General features: G+C 42.5%; 1 protein-coding gene across 5 annotated transcripts in view; it reads right to left on the bottom strand.

The window, feature by feature from the left end:
- The window catches only part of BACH2 (BTB domain and CNC homolog 2), a 418232-nt gene that overhangs the window by 394258 nt on the left and 350 nt on the right, over window positions 1–23624 (bottom strand). Inside the window, exon 1 of one of the 5 annotated variants that reach the window (XM_064289000.1) lies at window positions 1983–23624. The exons of the other annotated variants lie outside the window; for them this stretch is intronic. The gene's annotated coding sequence lies outside the window, so the exon portion shown is untranslated. The remainder of the gene's footprint in view (window positions 1–1982) is intronic. 5 annotated transcript variants of the gene reach the window in all.

Raw genomic sequence — 23624 nt, forward strand, 5'->3', positions numbered from 1 at the left:
TATTTTATGGGCCTGTCCAATCTCTGGCTGAAGGGTGAACCTCAGGAGTGACTTCACTACTGAGCTGAAAGGGTGTCCAGGGGCCATACTCTCAGGTTTCTCCAGTCTCTGTCAGGCCAGGAAGTCTGGTCGTTCTTTTTGAGTTAGAATTTTATTCTACATTTTTCTCCAGCTCTCTCCGGGACCCTCTATTGAGATCCCTGTCAGAGCAGTCAGTTACTAGTAATATTTTGGGTCTTAATCTGGGAGTTGGTTACATGGATGTGTTCAGTTTGTGGAAATTTATCAGTATGATGAATGTATGTGATATGTATACTTTTCTCTTTGCATAATTCATTTAAAAGCCTAAATAAAATGAAATAAAATTAACTTATTTTTTCAAAAATTAGATTTACAGGTACAGGTGTGAAAATCAGAATGGCTCAGCATAGTAAAATAGAGCTGAAGAGCTGGATTCAAACCCAAGATTATATCATGACTGTGCAGTCTCGAGCATCTATGAGCTTTCCCTTCTACAAAATGGAGTGAACATCAAAGATCAAATGACGTAATACTCAGGTGCTTTTTAAGCAAAAAGGACACACAAATGTTTATCACTCTCGTCTGAAATACCAAATGATATTGTATATGCCCAAGAATTCTATAGGTTCTAAGGTTCTATACAAATGCAAGGTACTATTTTTATATGGTATTACCAGCTTTGCTATTTAAAGAACTTCCTAACAATCAAAGGTATGCAACATTTATCATACCCAAAGTTAAACTCTCCTGCCCAAACCTTCTATAATTTGAGACATTCCCATTGCCATCTAGTCAATTCCACTCATAGTGACCCTGTAGGACAGAGCAGAACTGCCCCATAGGGTTTCCAAGGGGCACCTGGTGGATTCAAACCGCCGACCTTTTGGTTAGCAGCCATAGCTCTTAACCACTACACCAATGGGGTTTCCAACTTGAGACATCAGTGAAGTCTTATCAACAGAACTTTGGAAGGGTATCACACGATGAATAGGAGATGACATAAAAGATTAAACCCGAAATACTAAGTGAACTACAGAATGATGCTATTTAAACCTTACCCTCCTAACTCCTCTGACTCAGTAATTTCTTCTCACTGACCTCTCAACAAAAACCCTGGTGGCGTACTGGTTAAGTGCTGCAGCTGCTAACCAAGTGGTCAGCAGTTCAAATTCACCAGGTGCTCCTTGGGAACTCTATGGGGGCAGTTCTACTCTGTCCTACAGGGTCACTATGAGTTAGAATCAACTCGATGGCAATGGTTTTGGACCTCTCAACTGTCTTGTGCTTTCCCCCCTTTTCCCTCTGCCCCCTCTCCTAACTCTCTCGTTCTGCCTACTGAAATCCTACCCACTTCAAGTCACTCCTCCTGTGAGACATTCTTCCAGGCCACGGTGACCTTTCCTTACTTTGAAGCCCTTTACATTTAGTGCCCTGACCATCTGTTTGAACAGTTCTTAGATCAGACTGTTGAACAGTTATTTACCTCTCGAACCATGAGTTAACAAGTCACATGCTCACATCTTGCATTCTCAGTAGACTATATTTTCTTCCTGAAGGCTGGGACCTGTGTGATATTTATTTTAACCTCCCCCCTCCCCCAAATGCCCTGCATGTTGTAGATATTAAGTAACAACAACAACAAAAAGTTGTCATCAAGTCAACTAGTCCAACTCATGGCGACCTCACATGGGCCACAGCAGAACTACGCTCTGCAGGATTTTCAATGGTTGATTTTTTGGAAGTAGATCACCAGACCTTTTTTCTGAGCCACACAACCATCATCCTTTCAGTAAGCAGCCACGTAAGTTAACTGTCTGCACCACCCAGGGCCTCCGTGGCTACATGAAGGCTGAAGATATCAAAGAAAGCCATATAGATAAATGCTGAGAAGACTGGGCAGAGAAAATGGACGTTAACCATTTGTACCACCCAGAGACTCCAGGTATTAAATAAGTACTTACTAAACTCATCTTGTTTTTGTGGGTTCAGGAAAGCAGGCGTCTCGGAAAGTAGGCCAAAGGTGTATACTGGGACTCCTTTGATTGAGTGGATTCTGTTGGTAGCATCTCGTCTCTAAACTCTCTGTTAAGCTCTGATCTTCTTTTCTCTGAGAGCTCTCAATCACTCTAGATTTTAGCGTCTAGACCAGCACTTTCCAACACAGATAATGTGAGCCACAAATGCATGCCGTGTAGTTCATTTTAAATTTCCTGGTACACTTAAAAAAGGTAAAAAGTAAAATTAATTCTAATATTTTTATTTAAATCCGTGTAGCAAAAATATTATCATTTCAACTTGTAATCAATATAAAAATTATTAAAGAGATATTCTATGCTCTTTTTTTTCCATACTAAGTCTTCAAAATATGGTGTGTATTTTATACTCAGGGCACATCTCAATTTGGACTAGTCACATTTCAAGGCCTCGAAAACCACATGTGGCTAGTGGTTACCATATTGGGCAGTACATGTTAGAGTCTAGAGTATGAGATTTCAAGCCATTCTGAAAAATCTGACACCCAGTGAACCCCATAGGAATATACAGTGTTCTTCCTAAATCTTGAGGGACATACTTCAAGCAATTGTATCTTTAACAGCTATTATGTTCAGCATCAATCTCATAATGCCTACCCAATCTTTGAAGTGGTGATTCAATAATCTAAAATTTGGTAAGGTGTTATCCTATATTTCAAGTTCTTTTATTAGGATCAAAGTCACCCATATGTAGCTATAAAGCCATAAGGTCTTTGGAAGCTGGAATTTTATATCCTTCCCAGAGCACCTAGCTCAGAGCTTTGTACACAGGAAGTGCTCATTATATTCACAGTGAATAAATGAATGAAAAAATGAAGCAAGCATACAACCTGGTAGAAAAGCCTCGCCTTCCACATCATAGCTAGTCACTAACATGGTGGAGTGTGGTGACATTTGTTCATAGTCATCTATGGATTAAGAAATCAAAACCCAAAGAGTCTCAGTAAGGCAGTATTTAGATTTAAGAGTTCATGCTAAAAAAGGAGGAAAACCCTGTCAAACTAAAATGCACGACTAAAAGTCATAAAAAGTATTAAAATCTCTCTAGTACTTTGTCATTTTATAAAGCCTTTGTCATACACAATCTCATTCAGATAAGACGCATACACCAAATATTATCTACATCAACTGTGAAGGTATAGTTTCATTGTCCTGTATCTCAAAAGAAAAGAGATCTGGAAATATGAATTGCTAACCTGTGCTTAAACCAAATAACTTAAGATTACAAAGCCTTAAAGAACTTCTTTTATTCATAAGATGTTTTCTCCATGCATTTTTGCCATACAGTGAAGCAAATTTCTTATCTCTGATTTTAAGTCATTTAAGAACTTCTTTATTTTGGAATTTTATGACTATCACATTAAGTATTAGTTGTGGTATGGACATTAAATGACAAATGACTAATTACATAGAGGGGAAAAGATGAAATGAATCACAGATTCCACCTAAACCTCATCAGTTAAAAAGATAAGTACTAATATACATAAGGAAAAAAGAGATGAGCTGAAGTTAGTCATGGTCTTTTGAGGGGAAAAAGGCAAAACGGTTTTGTCTGATTTCAGATCTAGAATCCGGAAGATAAAGAGTATAAAACACCGAGACTTCAAAGTCTCCCCCTAAGGTCAAAATATGGAATGTGAACAGGGGGAAAAAAGCTAAATATAAAATCAGTGTATTCTGAGATGTTTTTATTATTTAAATGTCTCTTTTGGGTATTCTTAAGAGATATTCAGGCCCCTATCTACTCTGGAACTTTAAAAGCAAGAATCTAGTTCTCTGTATTAAAAGGAAGAAAATGTAGCCATGTTACATTTTAATTCCTATAGCTACCCAAATATGTAAGCAGCCTAAGTTTACTTTTGGGGAAAAGGGACAAACGCATTTCAAACTAATTCAGCAACAAATACTTGTTTGGCTTTATGTAGGTATAACAGGCCCAGGCATTTTAAATGGATAATGTCACCATACCCACCACCTGCATGTCACCATATGAACTGGTAATTTTCGGTTGAGTATACAGCTTGCTAAAGGAAATAACTGAATCTTAAAAGAATTATGAGGGATCTTGGAACCATTTAGCTCAGTGTCTCGGAAACTTTAACGTGCATGTGAGTCCCCTGGGGAGACCACGATGAAATGCAGGTTCCGATTCAGCAAGTGTGGGCTGGGCCTGGGACTCTGTGTTTCTAACAAGCTCCAGCAATCATGCTGCTGCTGCTGGTCTGAGGACCACGCTGAGTAGCACGGCTCACTCAGGCCCTCTGCAGCTTCCCTAACAGAGGTCCCGCAGCCTCTGCGTGGGTTTCTCCAGTGAACAGAAGCTGAACCTGCCTCCACATTAGACGTTACAGGGATCTGACTGCTGGAGCAGCAAAGTCCACTTCCTTCTCTACTGACAAACATTCAAATGTCTGAAGACACTCTTTCTCTCCTACATCTCCCCTCCTCCATGTTAAACACCCCTACTTCTTTTGCCTGATCTTAGAGCTGCCTGGTTTCCAGATCCCGAAACATCCAGATCACAGATGACATGCCCTCTGTGGTCGGCATCTTCCTTAATAGGAGCCTTACGCAACCACACAGAGTATATCATACACCGGCCATCCAGACCCAAGAACAGTCTAGCCAGACCATCACATTCCTGGTTGCAACCGGGACAGTTCTCTTAACCTGGCCAGAAGGAAGCATTACCTTCTGGAAGAACCAGCTGCACTGGAGGCTCACAAAGTTGTAGAGGCGCTGGTACCAAGCAGATGTCTAAATTGTATGCTTGAACAATTTACTTTTTTAAATCCAAATGCAGGAATTCACATTTATTCCTGTTAAATGTCATCTTACTGCTCTGAGTCTGGCATTCACTGAGGTAATTTTAAAATAACAGATCAAATCAGAAATAATTTCAGAAAATATTCAACTCATACACAAATCCTTTCCAAAAATGCATTAACTAATATGTCATACATATACACGGATATAAAAAAATACAGTTTTTAAAAGTATTTATAAAAAGAACATCTTTGGGACCACTACCCAGGTTGGGACATAAAACACTGCCAGGACCTTAGAAGTCCCCAGTGAGCCCTCTCCCCATCACATCCCGCCCCATCCCCTCTGGAGGTGACTGCTATTCTTATTTTCATGACAATCACTCTCCTTCATTTTCTTTATATGGATGGATATATCCCTCTATGGATGTATACCTGAACAATATATTTAGTTTTTTCACACTTTTGAACTTTACATAAACAGAATCATATTGTACGTATTCTTCTGTGACTTGCTTCTTTCATTCAACATTATGCTTATAAGATTCATCTGTATTGATGCATGCATTTCATTTGCTTAACAGTTACACAGCACTTATTATGTGGCAGTCACTATCCTAAGCATGTCACAATGTTAACTCATTGAATTCTCCTAACAACTCAACTTACAGATGAGGAAACTGAGGTACACTGAGGTTAAGAAACTTGCCCAAGATCACGTAATAAGTAGTCGAACTGAAATGTGAAGCCAGACAGAATTCTTGCTCTTAATTACCAAGCAATGCTGCCTTTCCACCTCGTTCTATATGTGTGTTATTAGCTCACTTTTCACCTACAGATAAAATCCCAGTGTATAAATATACCAAAATGTGTTGATTCAATCTAATATTGATGAACGTTTGCGTTGTTTCCAGCTTTTGCTCTTATGAACAAGGCTTCTGCAAACATTCTTGTCTATGTAAGAGTTGTTCTTGGGCGTACACTCACAAGTAAGACTGTTGGAGTATAAGGGTCACTGGTGGGTTATTTGTAGGTTTAACCTATTTGTAGGCAAGAGCAAACTATTTCCAATATAACCATACCAAGTGACACTCCTACCAGTTATATAGAAGGACTTCCACTCATCCACATCCTCACCAACACATGGTATTATAAGACTTTAAAACTTCTGTCAATCCAGAAAGTGTGTAATGGTATGTGATTATGACTTTAATTTGCATGTATTGATAATCATTGGGGCTGAGCATCTTTTTATACACTTTATTAACCATTTGGGTTTCTTCTTTTGTGAAGTGTATGTTTAAAAATATGAATAAACAGTATAATTTTTTTATTGGGTTGTCTGGCTTTTTCTTATTTATTTATAAGTGTTCTTAATATACGCTGGATGTATACCCTATATATGTGCCCCAAGTATCATCTACCACTTTAGGTTTGTTTTCTTACTCTCTTCACGGTGTCATTTGATGAACAGAAGCTCTCGTCATAACTTTTCAAACAGTAAAAGTAAAAGACACCTCAGGCATTTTTAAAAATAATATTTTATGTTTTTGGTGACGGTTCCCATTTCAATAATTTCTATAGAAATTGTTCAGTGCCATTGGTTATATTCTTCACAATGTGTGAACATCCTCAATATTTCCATTCTGGTTGTTCCATTTCCTTTAATCTGGTTTCCCTGCCCCCTTACATTCTCATCTTTTTTCTTTTTTAAGTAATTATTGACCGTTTGGTCTCATATAGAAGATTTTTTTTAAAGGAGCACAGGATTGACAGGTGATATCCTTTATTTTGTGAGCAAATATATTGTTTAGCTAAAAGGTGACTTTAAGGACTAGTTTTGGTTCAAGGTTTAAAGAGTATCTCAGGGCTACAATCTCAGGAAGTCCTTCAGTCTCTACCAGTACAGTAAGTCTGATTTTTTTTTTTTGGTTAAGAATTTGAGGTTCTGTTCCACATTTTTCTCCCAATCCTCATGCATTTTTTGTACTAGTATACAAAGATTTAGTAGGTCTGTACTTAGAACCCTTCATATCCTTCCACTCACCACTACATCTTAACAAGATCTAATTTGAGAATGATCAAGAAAAGGACATTATTCTGATGATGATCAGAATGGGACAGTAAAGCTGATGAACCTGACATCTATAAAGTCATGAATGGTATGGTCTAGGCAATTAAGGACCATTTCAGCAAATCCCACAATACCTTAAGTACCAACGCCTCCTTTTAATGCTTCCCCAGTCCCCCCACCTTTGTTGTTGTCGTGAGCCGTGAAGGTGATGCCAGCTCATAGCAATCCTACAGGGCAGAATAGAACTGCCCCATTGGTTTCCTGGGTGGCAATCTTTACCGGGGCAGATTTCCAGGTCTTTTCTCCTGCAAGCTGCTGGTGGGTTTGAACCACACACCTTTCAGTTAGCAGCTGAGTGCTTAACTAACATTGCACCATCTGGCTCCTTACAAACTCTCTTTTCTTCCCTCCTACCCCACTTACCTCTGCTATCATTCTGGCCTCTGGTCACATACTGCCATGCACTAAACTCCACATGCTTCATGCGTATGTATGTCATCTCAAGACAAAACCACTTCCCCACTGATGGGGTCATACTTTATCCTGTGACTGTATTCCCTAGGGGCCCTGTGTCTAACACAGTTCTCTGCAGAGAGTAGGCTCTCAGTAAAAAAATTTTTGATTTGTCCAAGAAGGAATTTTGGAATAAATTAAGACAAGTCCAGAGTCAACATATATAACTCACACATTAGAAGATGACACAAAATTCTAACAAAAATTGGTTCAAGAGGCATTTAGTCAAATTTTAATGTGAAGAAAAAATTGATGAAAAATCTATTTGGAGAGATAGGGTGGGAACAAATTACAATGAACTTTAAATGCTGTGTCAAGAAGTTAGGACTTTTTCTGGTGGGTATCGAGAAGCCGTAGGTGATTTTTTAAGCAAGAGAGTCAATAAGTCCAGTTGTTCCTTCACCAAACACTTAATGAGCACCTCCTTTGTACAAACACTTTCCAGGTACTCTAATACCACAGGGAACAGAAGAAATGATTCCTGAGCTCCTGGGGCTTAGATCATAGCAAGGAAGACATGATAAATAAGTAACATGTATAGGACAATGGAGGGTGATAAGAGCTACGGAGGAAAAGAAGGGAAGGGTTGGGGCACTGGGGGAAGGAAGGAGGCTCCCGCAATACACAGGGAGGTCTGGGAAACCTCCCTGAGGAGGAGGCATTGAGGGTAAAACTTGAGGGGAGAAGAGGGGTGCTGGGGTAAGATTACACCCAGCCTGCCCCTCCCAATAGAATTACATCCTCACTGTTGATCCCTGGGTTCTCCTGTTGCTTCTCATAGACTTCCCAGGCTGAGTGAGCACTTTAACAGCCAGACAGCAACTTGAAGATCCCCGTCTTCATTCACACCATGGGTTCTGAGCTTCTTCCTTCCCCTTATGCTCCTTAGCCACTCCACCCAACCTAGAGCATTTCTGACCCCATCAGAACTCTCCAACTCAAGGCTGGGTAGCAGAGCAGTCTCAACATCTTGTTTTCCCTTTGCCATTCCCCTAAATGCAGCCTTATCCCCTCCCTGGCTTCTGAAGCTGTCTCCCACCCCCAGGTCTCTTCCTGGTTCCGGAGAATTCACCCAGTGAATTTTCCAGGAGGCACTTCCCAATTGCAGGCTGGAAGTCAGTTTCCTGGCTTCATCCTTGGTGGTTTATCCACCTGAACAACCCCTCCTGGACGCTGGCAGGGATGATAATAATAGCACCCGAGGCCACTGTGGGGGACTTCCACTAGGAAGAGGAGACCAGGGTTGGAGGGAGCAACGTGTGTGTGTGCACGCACATGGGTGTATATGCATGTGCACACAGGCCAGTGTGTGTATGCACCTGAGTGCTCACGTGTGCATGCGTGTATGCATGTGTGTGCACACGTCCCTCCCAGATCTGTGCAAGAATGATGTGAGTGAGGGTGTGTGGGTATGCAGGCAGGAGCAAACAGAATCAAAGAAAGCAAAACGAGAAGAGGTGAGTATTCACATAGAGAAAGAAATGGGAAGGAAAAGGAAGACAGGCCCAGAAAGGAAACTCTACTGAGGAGCAAGACTACAAGGTAAAAACAGTGATAGGAAGGTATGTATATTAGAAATCCAAAACGCTGAGAGGATGGCAGGAGACCAAAACAATTTATCCAACTAAACTGGTATGAGAGAGGCAAGGCAAACACAAAATTTCTTCTAACGAATTTCTAATTTTGTGCCTCCCTCTAAAGGGTTGATTCCTAAGATCAAGGCTTAGGTAGCAGGCAAGGGGCAAAGGCCTCTAGCTCTAGTAGCTAGAAAACAAATGACAGAACCACTTCTAAAGGTGAAGTGTTTAGAAAGAAAAAACATATAAATGTAAATCTACACGTTGGTCTTATATTCTAGAAATTGTGTTGCTTTAATTACAGAATGCAGAAAGTAAAGGCTCTTGGATAAGAACACTGTGGTACAGGGCTAAGATAGTGATCTCAGATGGTTTGGCCAAACTGCAGGAAAAACAGACCAAACAAAACAAAAAACAAGAACACTGCCAAGTAAGTAGGCTGTCCACCACCCGCCTCTCAGTTTGCCAGACAGTGGTGGCTTAAGTATTGTTATGATACCTCATCGGGATTTCAAATACCAGCAGGGTAACCCACAGTGGACAGGTTTCAGCAGAGCTTCTAGGCTAAGACAGACTAGGAAAGAAGTCCTGGCAACTTACTTCCAAAAATTAGCCAATGAAAACCCTATGGATTACAACAGAATATTGTGTGACATAGTGCTGGAAGATGAGTTCCCCTGGGTTGGAAGGCAACAACGGACTCAAGCATGCTGGTGATCATGAAGATGGCGCAAAACCAGGCAGCATTTCATTCTGTCGTACATGGGGTTGCCATGAGTTGGAGCTGACTTGATGGCAACGAAGGACAATATTGCATTAGACAAATCTGCTGCAAAATATCTCTTTGAAGTGTTAAAAAGCAAAGATGTCACTTTAACGACTAAGGTGCGCCTGACTCACGGGATGGTATTTTCAATCTTCTCATATGCATGTGAGGGCTGGGCAATGAATAAAGAATACCAGAGAAGAAGAACCAATGCCTCTGAATTATGGTGTTGGGTGAAGAATAATGAATATACCATGGACTGCCAGAAGAATGAACAAGTCTTTCTTGGAAGAAGTATGTCCAGAACACTCCTTAGAAGCGAGGATAATGAGAGTTTGTCTTGCTTACTTTGGACATGTTATCAGGAGGGACCAGTCCCTGGAGAAGGACATCATGCTTGGCAGAGCAGAGGGTCAGCAAAAAAGAGGGAGACCCTCAACGAAATGGATTGACACAGTGGTTGCAACAATGGGTTCAAACGTAACAACGCTTGTGAGAATGGCACAGGACCAGGCAGTGTTTCATTCTGTTGTACAAAGTGTCACTATGACTCAGAACTGACTTGACAGCACTTAACAATAATAAGAACAACAACAAACAGGCTGTAAAAATATGGACATGTGATTCTCGGGTCTCTAGGCAGCCCCTCAGCCGTGGGAAAGAGGCAATGCATATCTTCCTATGATGCCTGCTCCTTCTCCACTCTGTTTCCTCTGACTCGCATTTTCTATTAACCTGCCTTTTGGAATCCTCTGTCAGTGACTCACACAGTATGAGGGCTACTCAGCAATCCCACAGCCCTCCACAACTGCCACTGTGTAGGTGGCAAGCATCGCAGAGGTATGTGTCTACACCAGTTTTTTCCTTTCTGTATTCAGGGAGGATTTGCTTTTCAGCCACATTTCCCTCAAAACACAGCCCCAATGGGAGATGCTTAGTGCACAGATTTCTAAATGATGAAATGATCTGAGTTTGGTTCCTTGGTCATAACGAAACTAAAAACAGTAACACGAAAAACAATCGTGTGATAATCACATGTACGAAAAACAACTTATACCTGGGTGAAATCACGAGATCAAAGAGAGGGAGAAAAAAAAAAGCTCCAGCTAATATTTTCCAACCTTTCACTAAGCAAAGGCTAAAACCACATATTTTGAAGGTCTTGCACTGTGTTATTATTAGAAGTCACAATTCTATTGATACTGATGAGTCATTTGTATCGGCGGAAACCAAGAACTTCCATCAACATCATGTTATACACAGTCACTGTGGTTTTTTTCTTTATTACTGGTCAAAGCGGCTTCAGAATGCTTACTGAAGCTAAATAATAAAGAAAGAAAGAAAAGGAAAGAGAAGAACTCAACAATGTGCAAAGCTTTCCTTTCACAAGCTGATCTCACTTGTTATCTTTCTCAAGATAGTTTAGAAAGATTTAATCAACTTGCATCTATAAAAGGAGGTTTACTTAGAAACCTTAAAAAAGGAATACTTCACACTTTCCGGTGAAAATAAGAAAACTGTAATCCACAAGCAAACAGTGAAACCATCTCTGAAACACAAGCTAACTTTAAAATGACCTGAGGTCAGGTTTTGTTTTTGTTTTTAACCTCAACAACATGCAGTGGATATAAACAAAGCCTGTCATCATTTTAGGACTTGAGCCACAGAAAACCACGTCAGGCTGGCCACTCGGCACCCACTTTCCTGTTTCCCTGCCCAGGGCACACTGCTCAGCAGGCAGGGAGAAGTGGGTCAGGCTTCGGTTATACCAAGAAAGCCTAAGTTAAAGGTTCATGAAAGTTCCTTCTGGTGCTGAGAAGGAAATAACAGCATATTCCCTTCCCACTAATATCACCCCTTTCCCTTCTCCTCTTCAAGATTCCCAGAAAATAAAAATGAAGTAAAAATCCATTTCCCTGAGGCATTTCCAGAAATGCTGTGATTTGCACGCAGTCTCTACCAAGGTAGAAATTAGCCTGATTTTCTCCTCTGTAACCAGTACAGTGTGCTTGGCTGCTGGAAGAAGAAGGGAACCCAGCTCGGCAGTGACCACAGATCTATAAATAGCCTCTGAGCAGCTAACCGGCCTGGGTGCTCGCTCTTCACAGCAGCACTTGTACTGTGGGCAGTTTACAGTGAGGCCAGCTGAGCGCCGCAACAGCTGCATGAGTCAGCAAGCGCTTCTGGTAGGAAATTGCTGACATGCTAAATTACTCTTGCATACATAAGGTGCACACACCTACCCAGCGAAAACAAAAACAGGGTACATGCAAATAAGCAAACAGGAACCTCTCAACCCTTGCAGTTCCTATTTTCCAGGTTAGACCAAAAGTAAAAATAATCTATCCCACCGCTCAAAAAAGAGTCCTAACAGCTAATAATAATTAAAAGGGGTAATAAACAAACAACTCACTCTCGGTGTTGTGATGTGTGGGAACAGCTACATTCAAATCTCACAGGCCAGTTAATTTTAACTGGTTTTAATTTTAACTGGATTTAACTGTTTTTCCTCCCTTCTGAAAAATCAAAATAGTTGCCATATAGACCACAAGAACTGGTAACAGACGAGCACAGTTCCTGTTTTTCAGAGGGGACTTACTTTCAAACCCACAATATCAAGATGCTTAACACAGTGGAAATTTTAAATGTATTGTTTGATGGTGGAGACTTAAACCTGTACATTCACTCATGTCCCACGAACACCACGGGTCATCACACGGCCAGCTTTGTCCTGCATGTCTTTCACCTCTGTTCTCTCACTTAATACCGGCAGTCCGCCACTGGAAACCGTGTTCCAAAAACCCACAGGAAAACTGGCTGGTTGGAACTCAGAACACATGTTTCTGCAGAAGCAGTGCCATGCCAAGGAGACAGTGTTCCAGCACATTCCTAAAAGCATCCCAAATGTAAACCATGAGTGAAAGGTTAAATTTGCAACTTAAAAGGTAGAAAATGAGACTGTAACAACTGCCTCAACACAAACTGAAGAAAACACTCTTGACTGACTGTGTTTGAGGAAACATCTAATTAGAGGAAGATGAGGGGACAGAGGCATCTAAAAGAGACTTCTAGACTCATTTCACTCTGGTTCTTTAATATGGCTAAAATGGCTAATTTCATGTCAAAATGCATGGTGTTCCCATACCTTGACATAAAGTGTCACCAGCAAAACCTTTAATCCTACCAATTTTGAGTACTTATTTTTTTTTTCTCAAAAAAAAAAAAAAAGAAATAAAGAAAAATAACCAAGAGCTGAAAGAGATACAAAGGAAAGGGGAAGGGCTATAAAGAATGGGTACTAGAGAGAGCCAGGGACAGAAAAACACAGAGTCAGCGAGAAAGGAAAGCATGGAGGCATAACCAAATTGCAAAGACAGAGAGGAAAGGTAGGAACTGGAGAGATTCTCCCACTAGACAGTGCACTCCAAGACAGAGGGGTCTCTCTCTCCACACCCACCTTAGAATCTTAACCCACAGCAGGTGAAAATACAGTCTTGCAGGACAGTTCTACAGACTGGCACTAGATGGCGCCATCAACTCAACATAGCATGGTTGCTGGGGCAGTTAGTGGTGGGGGAGGGGTGTATGGAAGGCAGTTTAGACTTTTCACAACTGGCCATTTATCAGGCAGTGCTTCTATCTAAAATAAACACTGTTTCATTAATCAATCAACCCCAAAATTCTTCTTTCCTGACGTCCAAGATGTCACCAGTATGCTAACACTATGGTGCATAATAACTTGGGGAAAAATTATCAACTCAATTTTTACCACTGAAAGAAAACTGTAGGAGAGGGCGTAAACACTGCCTTTTTTTTTTTCTTCTAAAATTTAACATTCAAAGATAATAGAGAATTTAGGGTTCACTGCTATTGACTCTGACAAAAATACCTAATTATAGACCAAATAAGGAGCCCTGGTGGTACAGTGGTTAAACGCTCGGCTGCTAACCAAAAGGTCAGCAGATGGAACTCACCAGCTGCTCCACGGGAGGAAGATGAGGCAGTCTGCTTCCATGACGGTTTACAGCCTTGGAAACCCTATAGGGCAGTTCTACTCTGTCCTAGAGAGTCACTATGAGGCGAGATTGACTCAACAGCAATGCGTTTTACAGACCAAGTGACTTTCCCCTAAAGCTTTGTTTAAATGTCAAATAATACACCAGCTTCCTATATAGGTTTATGTGATCAAGTCCAGTGTTTGTAAGGGAAAGAGGACGCTCCCAATAAAATGTATCTTAACACTAAAAATCATCCATTCTTTATGTTTTTAATATTATAACGGTTTATATCCTCTAATCTGCTTGTCTGTATTCTGTGCCCAGAGTTGGATTTATAAGCAGCCCTCTCTTCACCAGGTTACCAGTGTGTGAAATTCTTCTGTTCTCATCTTTAGAGTTTTATAGACCAAGTGACTTTCCCCTAAAGCTTTGTTTAAATGTCAAATAATACACCAGCTTCCTATATAGGTTTATGTGATCAAGTCCAGTGTTTGTAAGGGAAAGAGGACGCTCCCAATAAAATGTATCTTAACACTAAAAATCATCCATTCTTTATGTTTTTAATATTATAACGGTTTATATCCTCTAATCTGCTTGTCTGTATTCTGTGCCCAGAGTTGGATTTATAAGCAGCCCTCTCATCACCAGGTTACCAGTGTGTGAAATTCTTCTGTTCTCATCTTTAGAGTTTTATATCTTTGGCTTGTCTTCCATTAATATGCTGACTCCTCAGAAGGAAGTAACACACTTAGTATCCTCAGTTATTTATACCTTAATAAGACTGTGTTCATAAAATTCTTTTCTGAGAGTGGGTTCACAGGGAAGAAGGGGAAGTAGATAAAGGTACTGGGTGGGCGAAAGGCAGCAAAAGCCCAGAGTGAAGGGCAGAAAAAGGATACTAGTAGAACTGCCTTCTTTACAACAGAGGCAAGGGCCATCATCCCTGACATTGATCTTCCCAAGGAAGTAGATGAAAAATAAGGGTTAATTCTAAGTATGCTTACATTTCCCTCCTGCTGAATGGGAAATAATATCTAACATAGTTCATTTCATTTTTTTTTTCACAGTCTTGACTCGTCAGAGCTAATTCATTTGCATAATATGGAATCTTGAACCCGTATATGATATTCTACAAATCAATGCAAGTAATTCTCATACGAAATCAGTAGCTTTAATTTAAGCTCATCATTGTTTGCATAGAAATCTTTATGCACTCATCTGCTTGATTTCTTTTTTAATCACTTTAAACCTCCAACAGTGACACACTAAGTGTCTCCCCACTCAGCCATCTCCAAAATTTGAACTAAACCCTGAAAAATAAGCACATTGCATTCATACACTTGGTCGTTCCTAAACTGAGCTTCAAACATGTGCTTAATGTTCAAGCAGCTCCCAAGAATAATGCCTTTTGACCAAAGAGGACAACCTGGGTGTCCAGCACAGGGCACGGCTGAGTCAGCATCCTAAACAGTGACCTGCAAACCCAAGGTAACTGAGGGCGCTGCCAATCCCATTGGGTCCTTCAAAGCCATTCACATCTCCAGTTGAGAGTTGCAACATGCTAATCTGGCAAGATAATTTCTTCCTGAAATTGACCAGAATGAGAACAAAGGTTGCCTGCTTTTATCTGTTACTGGAAACTAATATTTCTAATTAGGAGCTCTAACAGAACTAGTTCTGAATTAAATTCTTCCTCCTCAGTAGATTAATCTACCTATTATAGGAATGGTTTCTTTCAACTTCTATTCCACCAAAAATGTGAAAAAATTCTGTACAAGACGGGGTAGGAGTGTGAGTACAGGCAAATTCTAGGGACAGGGCCATGGGGTTCATGTTCATGCCTAGTTCTTCTTTTGCCTTTGTGTGTCACCACTTTCACTCTCTGATTCCCCAAACGGACACTTAGATCTGAAGAATGCAACTATCAGAAAGTGAGTCACGTGAAAGACAAAAGATCTAATCGCTTGGGTTTACTGGGGAATTTTCAATTGTATCTTTCAAATAGAATTCAATGAAATAACTAACTTTTCCGAGTGAGCTGGCTTATGTTTCCACTTGTAAGAACTACTACAGAATGTTCCAGGCTTAGATGAAGAAGGAAAGGGGGAGGCAGAATGGCATGGTGGTGAAGAGAGCTGGCTGTAGTGTAAGACATAGTTTCCAATCTCAGCTCTACCACTCATTACCTGGGTGACCTCTGTGCCTCAGTCTCCTTTTCCATAAAATAAGGATAATGATCACACCTAGCTCATAAGTTGTTCTAAGAATCAAGTGAGGTAATACAAGTAATACACATAAAAACCAAAAAAACCAAACCCAGTGCAGTTGAGTCAATTCCGACTCATAGCGACCCTACAGGACAGAGTAGAACTGCCCCATAGAGTTTCCAAGGAGTACCTGGCGAATTCGAAGCTCTCAATACAGATCAGCTATTCTTGAAAGAAAAAGAGTGAAAATAGAGTGGATTTAGCAACAGTATAGCCAATTTGTTCCAAATAGATACTGTCTACACTCCTAAACTGTGCTAAGAATGTTCTAAATAATCATCCTTGGCCTGCAGAGGCTGGAAATCCCCCTGTTCATGGGGTGGGCGTGGGATGAGGCTTCAGACAGAAGCTGGAATCACAGTTTCACTAAACAGCCTCACCTGGGTCCCACGCACATCAGCCAACTGGGAGGGAATGATCATGTAGCTTCTGACCATTCAAATATTGTCAAAATAACCCTAAATATGCTCAAAATAAGAACATTAACTTACATTTTTTTCCAAGTATGGAAATGAACAGTACTCTTGCAATGAACAATTCTGCTTTTGAAAAGTTTTGGAGACACAGGTAAATAAATCAATTCTGGTATATAGGAGCCATTATTTGTCAAAATGGCTCCAGGGGTTATATCATGGCTTATGCAATACTCCAAAGGGCCAAAGATAGCAATAAATTAATAGGATTAGGAGTCTAGGGGAAAACACCAAACCCCAAATTTCAGATGGGCCCTGATTGCAGCTCACTCTATACTTCCCAAGGGAGGGCTTTCCCAAACTGCCGACCAGGTCAAACCCCACCTCTGGTGCATAGAATATTTTTCCTCCACCAACTAGTCATGGATTATCTGTTACTGATTAATGTTGTCTCTCCCACTAGACCAGCGGTTTCATGAGGACGGGGACTAGGCCTGGGTTTGCTCCCCATAGTACCACGGTAGCCTGGCATCATGCCTACATAGGGGATACTCAGCAAATGTTTATTTAATGAATAAATGAAGCATCTGCCTTTTTTTTTTCTAAAAAAAAAAAAGCTTTTCTGGACATCTGGCCCATGTTGTGGTATCCATGAGCTTCTGTTGTTCATCCTGACCCATGAGCAGAAAATTTAAATTGCTAATAACCCTTGGATCTTTTGTTTTCCTTTCCAATTATCATTCAGTCAGTTCTGACTCTTAGCAACCCCATGTGTGATCCCACGCATGTCAGAGTAGAGTTGTGCTCCACAGGGTTTTCAATGGCTGACTTTTTGGAAGTAGATCGACAGGCCCTTCTTCTGAGATGCCTCTGGGGTGGACTGGAATTTCCAACCTTTTGGTTAGCAGCCAAGCACACCATCTGCACCAACCAGGGACTCCATGGATACTGGGATACCAAGAAAAGTTGCTCAACATGCACGCTGACTTTGTTTTCCTACTCGTAAAATGAGAATAAGCATGGTGGGCTCTCCCAACTTTAGAGAGGTGTGATGAAGACTCCACACTGAAAGCCTAAGCCTCCTATGGGTAAAAATCATGAAGAGTACTGAGGAAATTCCGGGGCATCTGCAAAAGGTGATGGGGAGACAGAAGGCTGGTGCAAGACTCAAGTGGTGGCAGACTTCAACATTCTAAAAGATTTATTGGAATTTGTCTACATGCCAGCTAAAGGTTTTAGGAACAACTGAAGAGAGTAACAAAAAGGAAGGAAGGATTGGAAAGTGGAGGATTTAAATGTTTGGGAAAGGAGAAGGTGAAAGGTGACACAGGACAGGCGGGAGCCAGCAACCAAGCATGCCTGCTCTCAGGGGCATCAGCGGCGTGTCCTACAACCTTCAGGAGAACAAAAAGGTCAGGGAGGAAAATGACGCATCTCAGAACCAAAGGACAATTTTATTAGCAGGTGAAGAAACAAAAGAGAAGTTAGCCAAGGGAATGTGCTAGAGAAATGGTGATTATGAAGTCACCGGGGAAGACTGAGAGGCATTTTGGCTGTAACTCCAATGGCTAGAGTGAACGAGTACGTGAAACGCTTTCAGATTGGAGAGATTTATTATTTTGGGAAAAAAAATAGCTCAAGGAAAAACAAAGGCAAAATTCTTGCCTGATTTCTGAAGCAGTGCCACTAGGAGGATACGGTTCAATTTACATATTCTTTAGAAATGAAATGGTAGTAAAAAATGGTAAGAAGATTCTAAGGACACTTTCAGCTTTACAGTAGCTGAGTAGTATACTGATATTAAGTTTCAGTTTTAGGGAAAGAGGCATTTGAAATCATCAAAAATAAAAAGAAAAGGGGGGAAATATTGAACTGACACAGAGTGAACTACTTTATTTTCAATTAAAATCATCCCAGACCCCCCCACCACCAAAAAAAAAGGTGAATAATATTATGGGTGATCTCACTAAGTTTATAAAATGTTTAATTCACAACAGGTTTCAGTTTGGACTTGAACAATTTCTAGATATTTAGGTAAAACCTAACAATGGGACAGGAACAGGTCATACGCTGTCACTGGCAATACAGAAGCTGGTTTCCCTCATTCCCCAGGCCTTGGTGCTGCTCCCCCTACTGTGGCTCCGGCCCTGCCAAGGGCTTCTTACCTTCTTTACTAAAGAAATTCCAGTTCTTGTAATCAGCTCTGACTTACGAATGGCTAGTGCCCCTCATAGGGTCATATGTCACCGGAGCTTCTTCAAAATCCAGACAAAGGAGAGGAAGAGGCAGGCAGATGCATAGCGTTTGCTGTCTGAATCACAGATTTTGACAAATATGTCACATTTTATATTGTTCTCTGTTCCATGTACGTGAGGGTAGGGACTATGTTTTCTGTATGCCACAGCCTCTACTCCCCCTCCGCCTCCAGACCCAGTTATTGAATTGGGGCTGGATCATGTATACCAAGCCCAAGCCCACTGCTGTCAAGCTGATTCTGACTCATTGCGACCCTAGAGGACAGAGCAGAAATGCCCCGTAGGGTTTCCAAGGCTGTAAATCTTTACAGAAGCAGACTGTCACATCTTTCTCCTGCGGAGCACCTGGTGGATTCAAACCACCAACCTTTCAGTTAGCAGGTTAACCACTGCACCACCAGGGCTCCTGTATACAGGATGGTGAAAGACCTTTCCACATTCAAAAACACACAACTGCATTCGGATGAAATTAGTTCCAACGTAAGATCAGAACCTTCCTCTTCTGCAGAATGGGCATAATACCTACTTCACAGAGTTGCTTTGAGGAGTCAAGAAGATACATAAAGCACCATGTCTGGCATGTGGTAAACATTCAACAAATGAAAGCTATTATTTTAATGGGTGATCTCAAACAACAAATTCCCGTGGCGGTCCTCAGGCACTAAATAACCAAGTTACCCCATCTGGTCAGTAACTACCAAAAAGAGGACAGTGTGGTCCAAAAGCAACGGCCCATTTACCTGCAGAGGTTTTCGTTTTGCCCATGGTATTAATTACGTGGTCTTTCACGTTGGATTCTCTGTTAAAAAAGGAAGCTACCAATCCCTGAGTGGGAGACTCCAGTGTTGATGTGGTTTGATTTAGAGTTTTGTTTGTCTCACATCTTTCAATTTTCCTGGTGGCTGTAACTGTTCACTCAGCGCACACTCAAAAATCATCTACTATGTTCCAGGCCTTTGGAAAATAGCTAAATACAGAAACATTAAATACTAAGATGTTCAGTGGTAGAAGACAGGCAACCTACAGGACAGCTTCAGCTCTTACACATGCTCTCACCAAGCATTAAAAAAAAAAAATCTCTATATATATATGTGTCAGTATTTAAAAATCGGAGGAGTCTACATAAAAATACAGATATCCAGCTTCTTTTGGGAAACTCAGACAATGTGGCAACACAAAGTCAAAATTCTCACCAATTTCTGCCCGGCAGCCCAGCAACCATCAGCAACAATGAGCTCAGAGTACTGGTTGCCTGCCACTCCAAGAAACACCCTCGTCCTCACTAAGGCTGGCTACATAATTTGTGGGGCCCAGTGCAAAATGAAAAGGAGGGGCCCCTTGTCCAAGAATTATTAAGAATTTCAAGACGGTGACAGAAGAACATTAAACCAAGTATGAGGTCTTGGGTGAGAAGGGGGGTGGGGGGAAGTGTGGGAAAATCCTGTGCAACCGCACAGGCTGCACGCCCATTAAGTCACCCCCACCACCTCTGCCAAACAGGACAGGTATTTACTTACCTAAGTATTGTGTCATTCATTCAACAATCAACATTGACAAGCCAGACAACATACCCCTGGAAACCTGAGGATTAAAAAGTGGGGCAGCAGAGCCCCGCACAGCTGAGCTAGAGAGCCACTAGAATCCCCCTCCTCCTTGTTAAGGCTGGATCCATACAGGGACACTAAGCATGGTGAGTTAATCCAAGTAAAATTAAACTGCTCCCAACAATACAGATTGGTCTGTGCCCTTTTGTTAGCATCACAGGAGCCTTGCTCACAAATCCTGAGCACTGGCTCACAAGTGCTAATGAATAACCAAGTTCCTTTGGCTGTGCAGACAGTGGGCCCAGATGTGAAGGGCTGGCCTAGAAGAGATGTGAACATGAACCTGACCATCTGGCTTTCTGAGGCTCACTTTGATCACAAAATGAATTGCAACAAATTGAAGAGCACATGGCTAGAGTTAATTGTCTCATCTGTAATCTGAAACTACTTTTAAGCAGTTATTACTACCCTCTATCAGGTGGAAATGTTTCCTACCATCACTGCAAAGTGCATTTTCCCAAAGAACTGTAATGGATCATTAAATTCCATATCTGAATAACAATACTTTGCACTTATCCAATGCCTTTCATCCAGGGATTTCAAGGCAGTTTGAAAATAATTAAGCCTCTCACACAGCAGCCAGAGGTGAAGGACTGGAAGGGAATTGCCTGAAGACACTGAGGCAAAGGGCATAATTTAACAGAAAGAGAATAAATGGTCTCCTCCCAGGCACTGGCAAGGCTGAAAACTGAATCAGGGGTCCTGATTCACTCTCTCCCTTTCTGCCTCACTTCCTTTTATACAACAGATCCTGAGATGCAGCATAAAAAAGGACTAAAAAGTAACTAACAGAGGTCATCATATTTTGTCTATGAATTCAGGTACACATATGTGCTTAGAACGTGTTTTTCCACATAATCCTGGCATATACAACGTGAACTGTCATTTCAATCCACCTGCAGAACAGGAGGAAATTGTGGTGGCGTAGTGGTTAAGTGCTATGGCTGCTAACCAAAGGGTCGGCAGTTCAAATCCACCGGGTACTCTTTGGGAACTCTATGGGGCAGTTCTACTCTGTCTATACCGTGAGTCGGAATCAACTCGACGGCACTGGGTTTGGTTTTTTTGGGTTTGGCAGAACAGGAAAGTATCAGAAAAATTAACGCATTTACGATTACCAAATGGCAAAGCTGAAGCCATCTAAAATAAAAATTGAAAATACTGCTTTGCACAAATAGGGCATATCCTAACAAAAGTACTTTATTCTATGGTTGTGTATTTCATTTGAATGGTATTCAAGTTTCAGGGACAGCAAATAGGTTGGAAGTGGGCCATCAGTGCATTTTAAAAATCAGAACGCCAGAAGCGAAAAACATTTCAGCCACTCAAAGTTTTGTGGTGAAATTATAAACTCCTGAAACACTGAATTTATAATGGAAATGCTGACAGACCTTCCACTGGAGCAGCTTGAACCCAACACTGTAATTTAGCAATCGCTCTTGCAGACTAAAGACTAATTCTACCAAGATGTCATTTTGACTCACGTTTATTATTACCTGCAAGAATGAAAAATGCCTTTTACCCGGGAGCTGCCCAAGAATCAGGGTGGGGCGGGCGATCGCACGTTTGAAGACGCTAGCTGCCTTACCAAAATAGCCCTCTCTACCAAAAGAGAGGCAGACTTTCACACTCAGCTTCTTTCATGTCAGCCAGAGCCTCCCCGGCTCGACGTGCCTTTCTTACATGTTACATTTTAATGATCTGAGAGAACCGTTATCAGAGTTAACATCTCTAATTTTACTCTAAACATACAAAAGCAAAATATTCATTAGGCATCATTTTCGCCAAGGTTCCTACTAGGCAGGAAAGGATTTTTATCTAAAGTAATTACCCTTTTCAGTTAAATACACTCAACAGATGAAATTTACACACAGAGTGAGAGACGAAGCACTAGACAACGAAGATGAAAGCCGAGGAACGCCGCGTCTCGCCACCCGCGGGCCCGCCGGGAGTCTGAAGCTCCATCTCGGGCGTGGGGAGCCTCGTCCCTCTCGTTTCTCGTCGGCCACAGTAACCGAGAGGGCAGGCTGCAGGGCTCGCCTTCCCGGTCATAGACAAAACCACCCCGGCAGCGGCCCCGCCAAAACTTCCCCCAAGTTGCCAAACTCGCCTATAGGCGAGAGGGTGCCCGGGACATTCCGCGTCCCCACGACCCCCGAAGCCAGAGGTGCGCAGGCCACACACACACACACACACACACAGACACAGACACACACACACACACACACACACACACACACACACACACACGGCACTGCCCACTTCCTCCCCACGATCGTAGTTTCTGCAAATTCTCGGCCAGATTGAGGTCTGCAAATTCTCGGCCAGATTGAGGTCGCCGAGATGCTCGCTCGGCACCTGGGGCTTTCCGTGAGCGCTACCCACCGCCCGTTCCACCGGCGCTCGGCTCCTGAGCACCCACCTGGCGAAGGAAGGAGAATTGCGAGACTCATGGAGCGCCTCGGCCTGGGGAGATGGGGAGTGGTATCCCCCAAATAAACTCCTTTCCTACCTGAGGCTTAGAAACTGGGATGTGGGGAATGAAAAGAGAGTGTGTGTGTGCGCGTGTTGTGTTGCGCTTTGGTTTCACACAGGATCTTGGGAGAGGGAGCAAGGTTTCCCTCTCACCAGCCACGAGGCTCCTCCATTTGATCTCCCCAGGACGCATTCTGAAAGCCCCGTCACTGACTAGTTGGAACGTACCCTGCGCGCAGCCTAGGATGTGCACCGCCGGGTCCGCAGCCTACCTCTTCCCCGGACCCTAAACTTGGGCTTTAATTCTCCGCCGGCCGCGCTGGTCCCGGCCACCCGACTGCAACTGACAGCTGAGAGCAGAGGCACGGCGTCTGGGTCTCTGCGAGGCAGCCCAGACGCGGACGCAGCGGACAGGGAGGAGGCCGCTGGCCTGGCGCGGGGACCGCGGGCTGCGTGCCGGGGCGCTCGGGCCTCGCGAGTCCGGGAGCAGAGCTGTGGGTCTGACAGCTGTTCCTGGCTCGCTCGGACGCGCGCCTCCCGGAGCCCGCCCTTCCCACGCCTGACTTATTACCCTCTGCTCCTCCTCCCCCTGCTGTTCCAAAACACCCGTCGACGCGAGCAAAATACAATGCCGCCTCGCCTGCCATAAACAGCCAGGCGAGAAAGCGCACAGTCGCCGCGGCGCGTCCTCGGGCTCGGCTCCCACCTCTTATCCCGTTCCTAGAAAATGCCATAAAAGCAAGCCGGGCTCTGGACGGGAGGCTGTTCGCAGGGCTCCGCAGGTCCCTTGCCGCGCTGCTGCCCCACGCCTCCCGCCTTCCCCATGCACCAGCTCCCCCCGCAAACTTGCCTCCCCGCCGGGC

Source organism: Loxodonta africana, chromosome 1, assembly GCF_030014295.1.
Source record: "Loxodonta africana isolate mLoxAfr1 chromosome 1, mLoxAfr1.hap2, whole genome shotgun sequence".
Classification (NCBI taxonomy): Eukaryota; Metazoa; Chordata; class Mammalia; order Proboscidea; family Elephantidae; genus Loxodonta; species Loxodonta africana.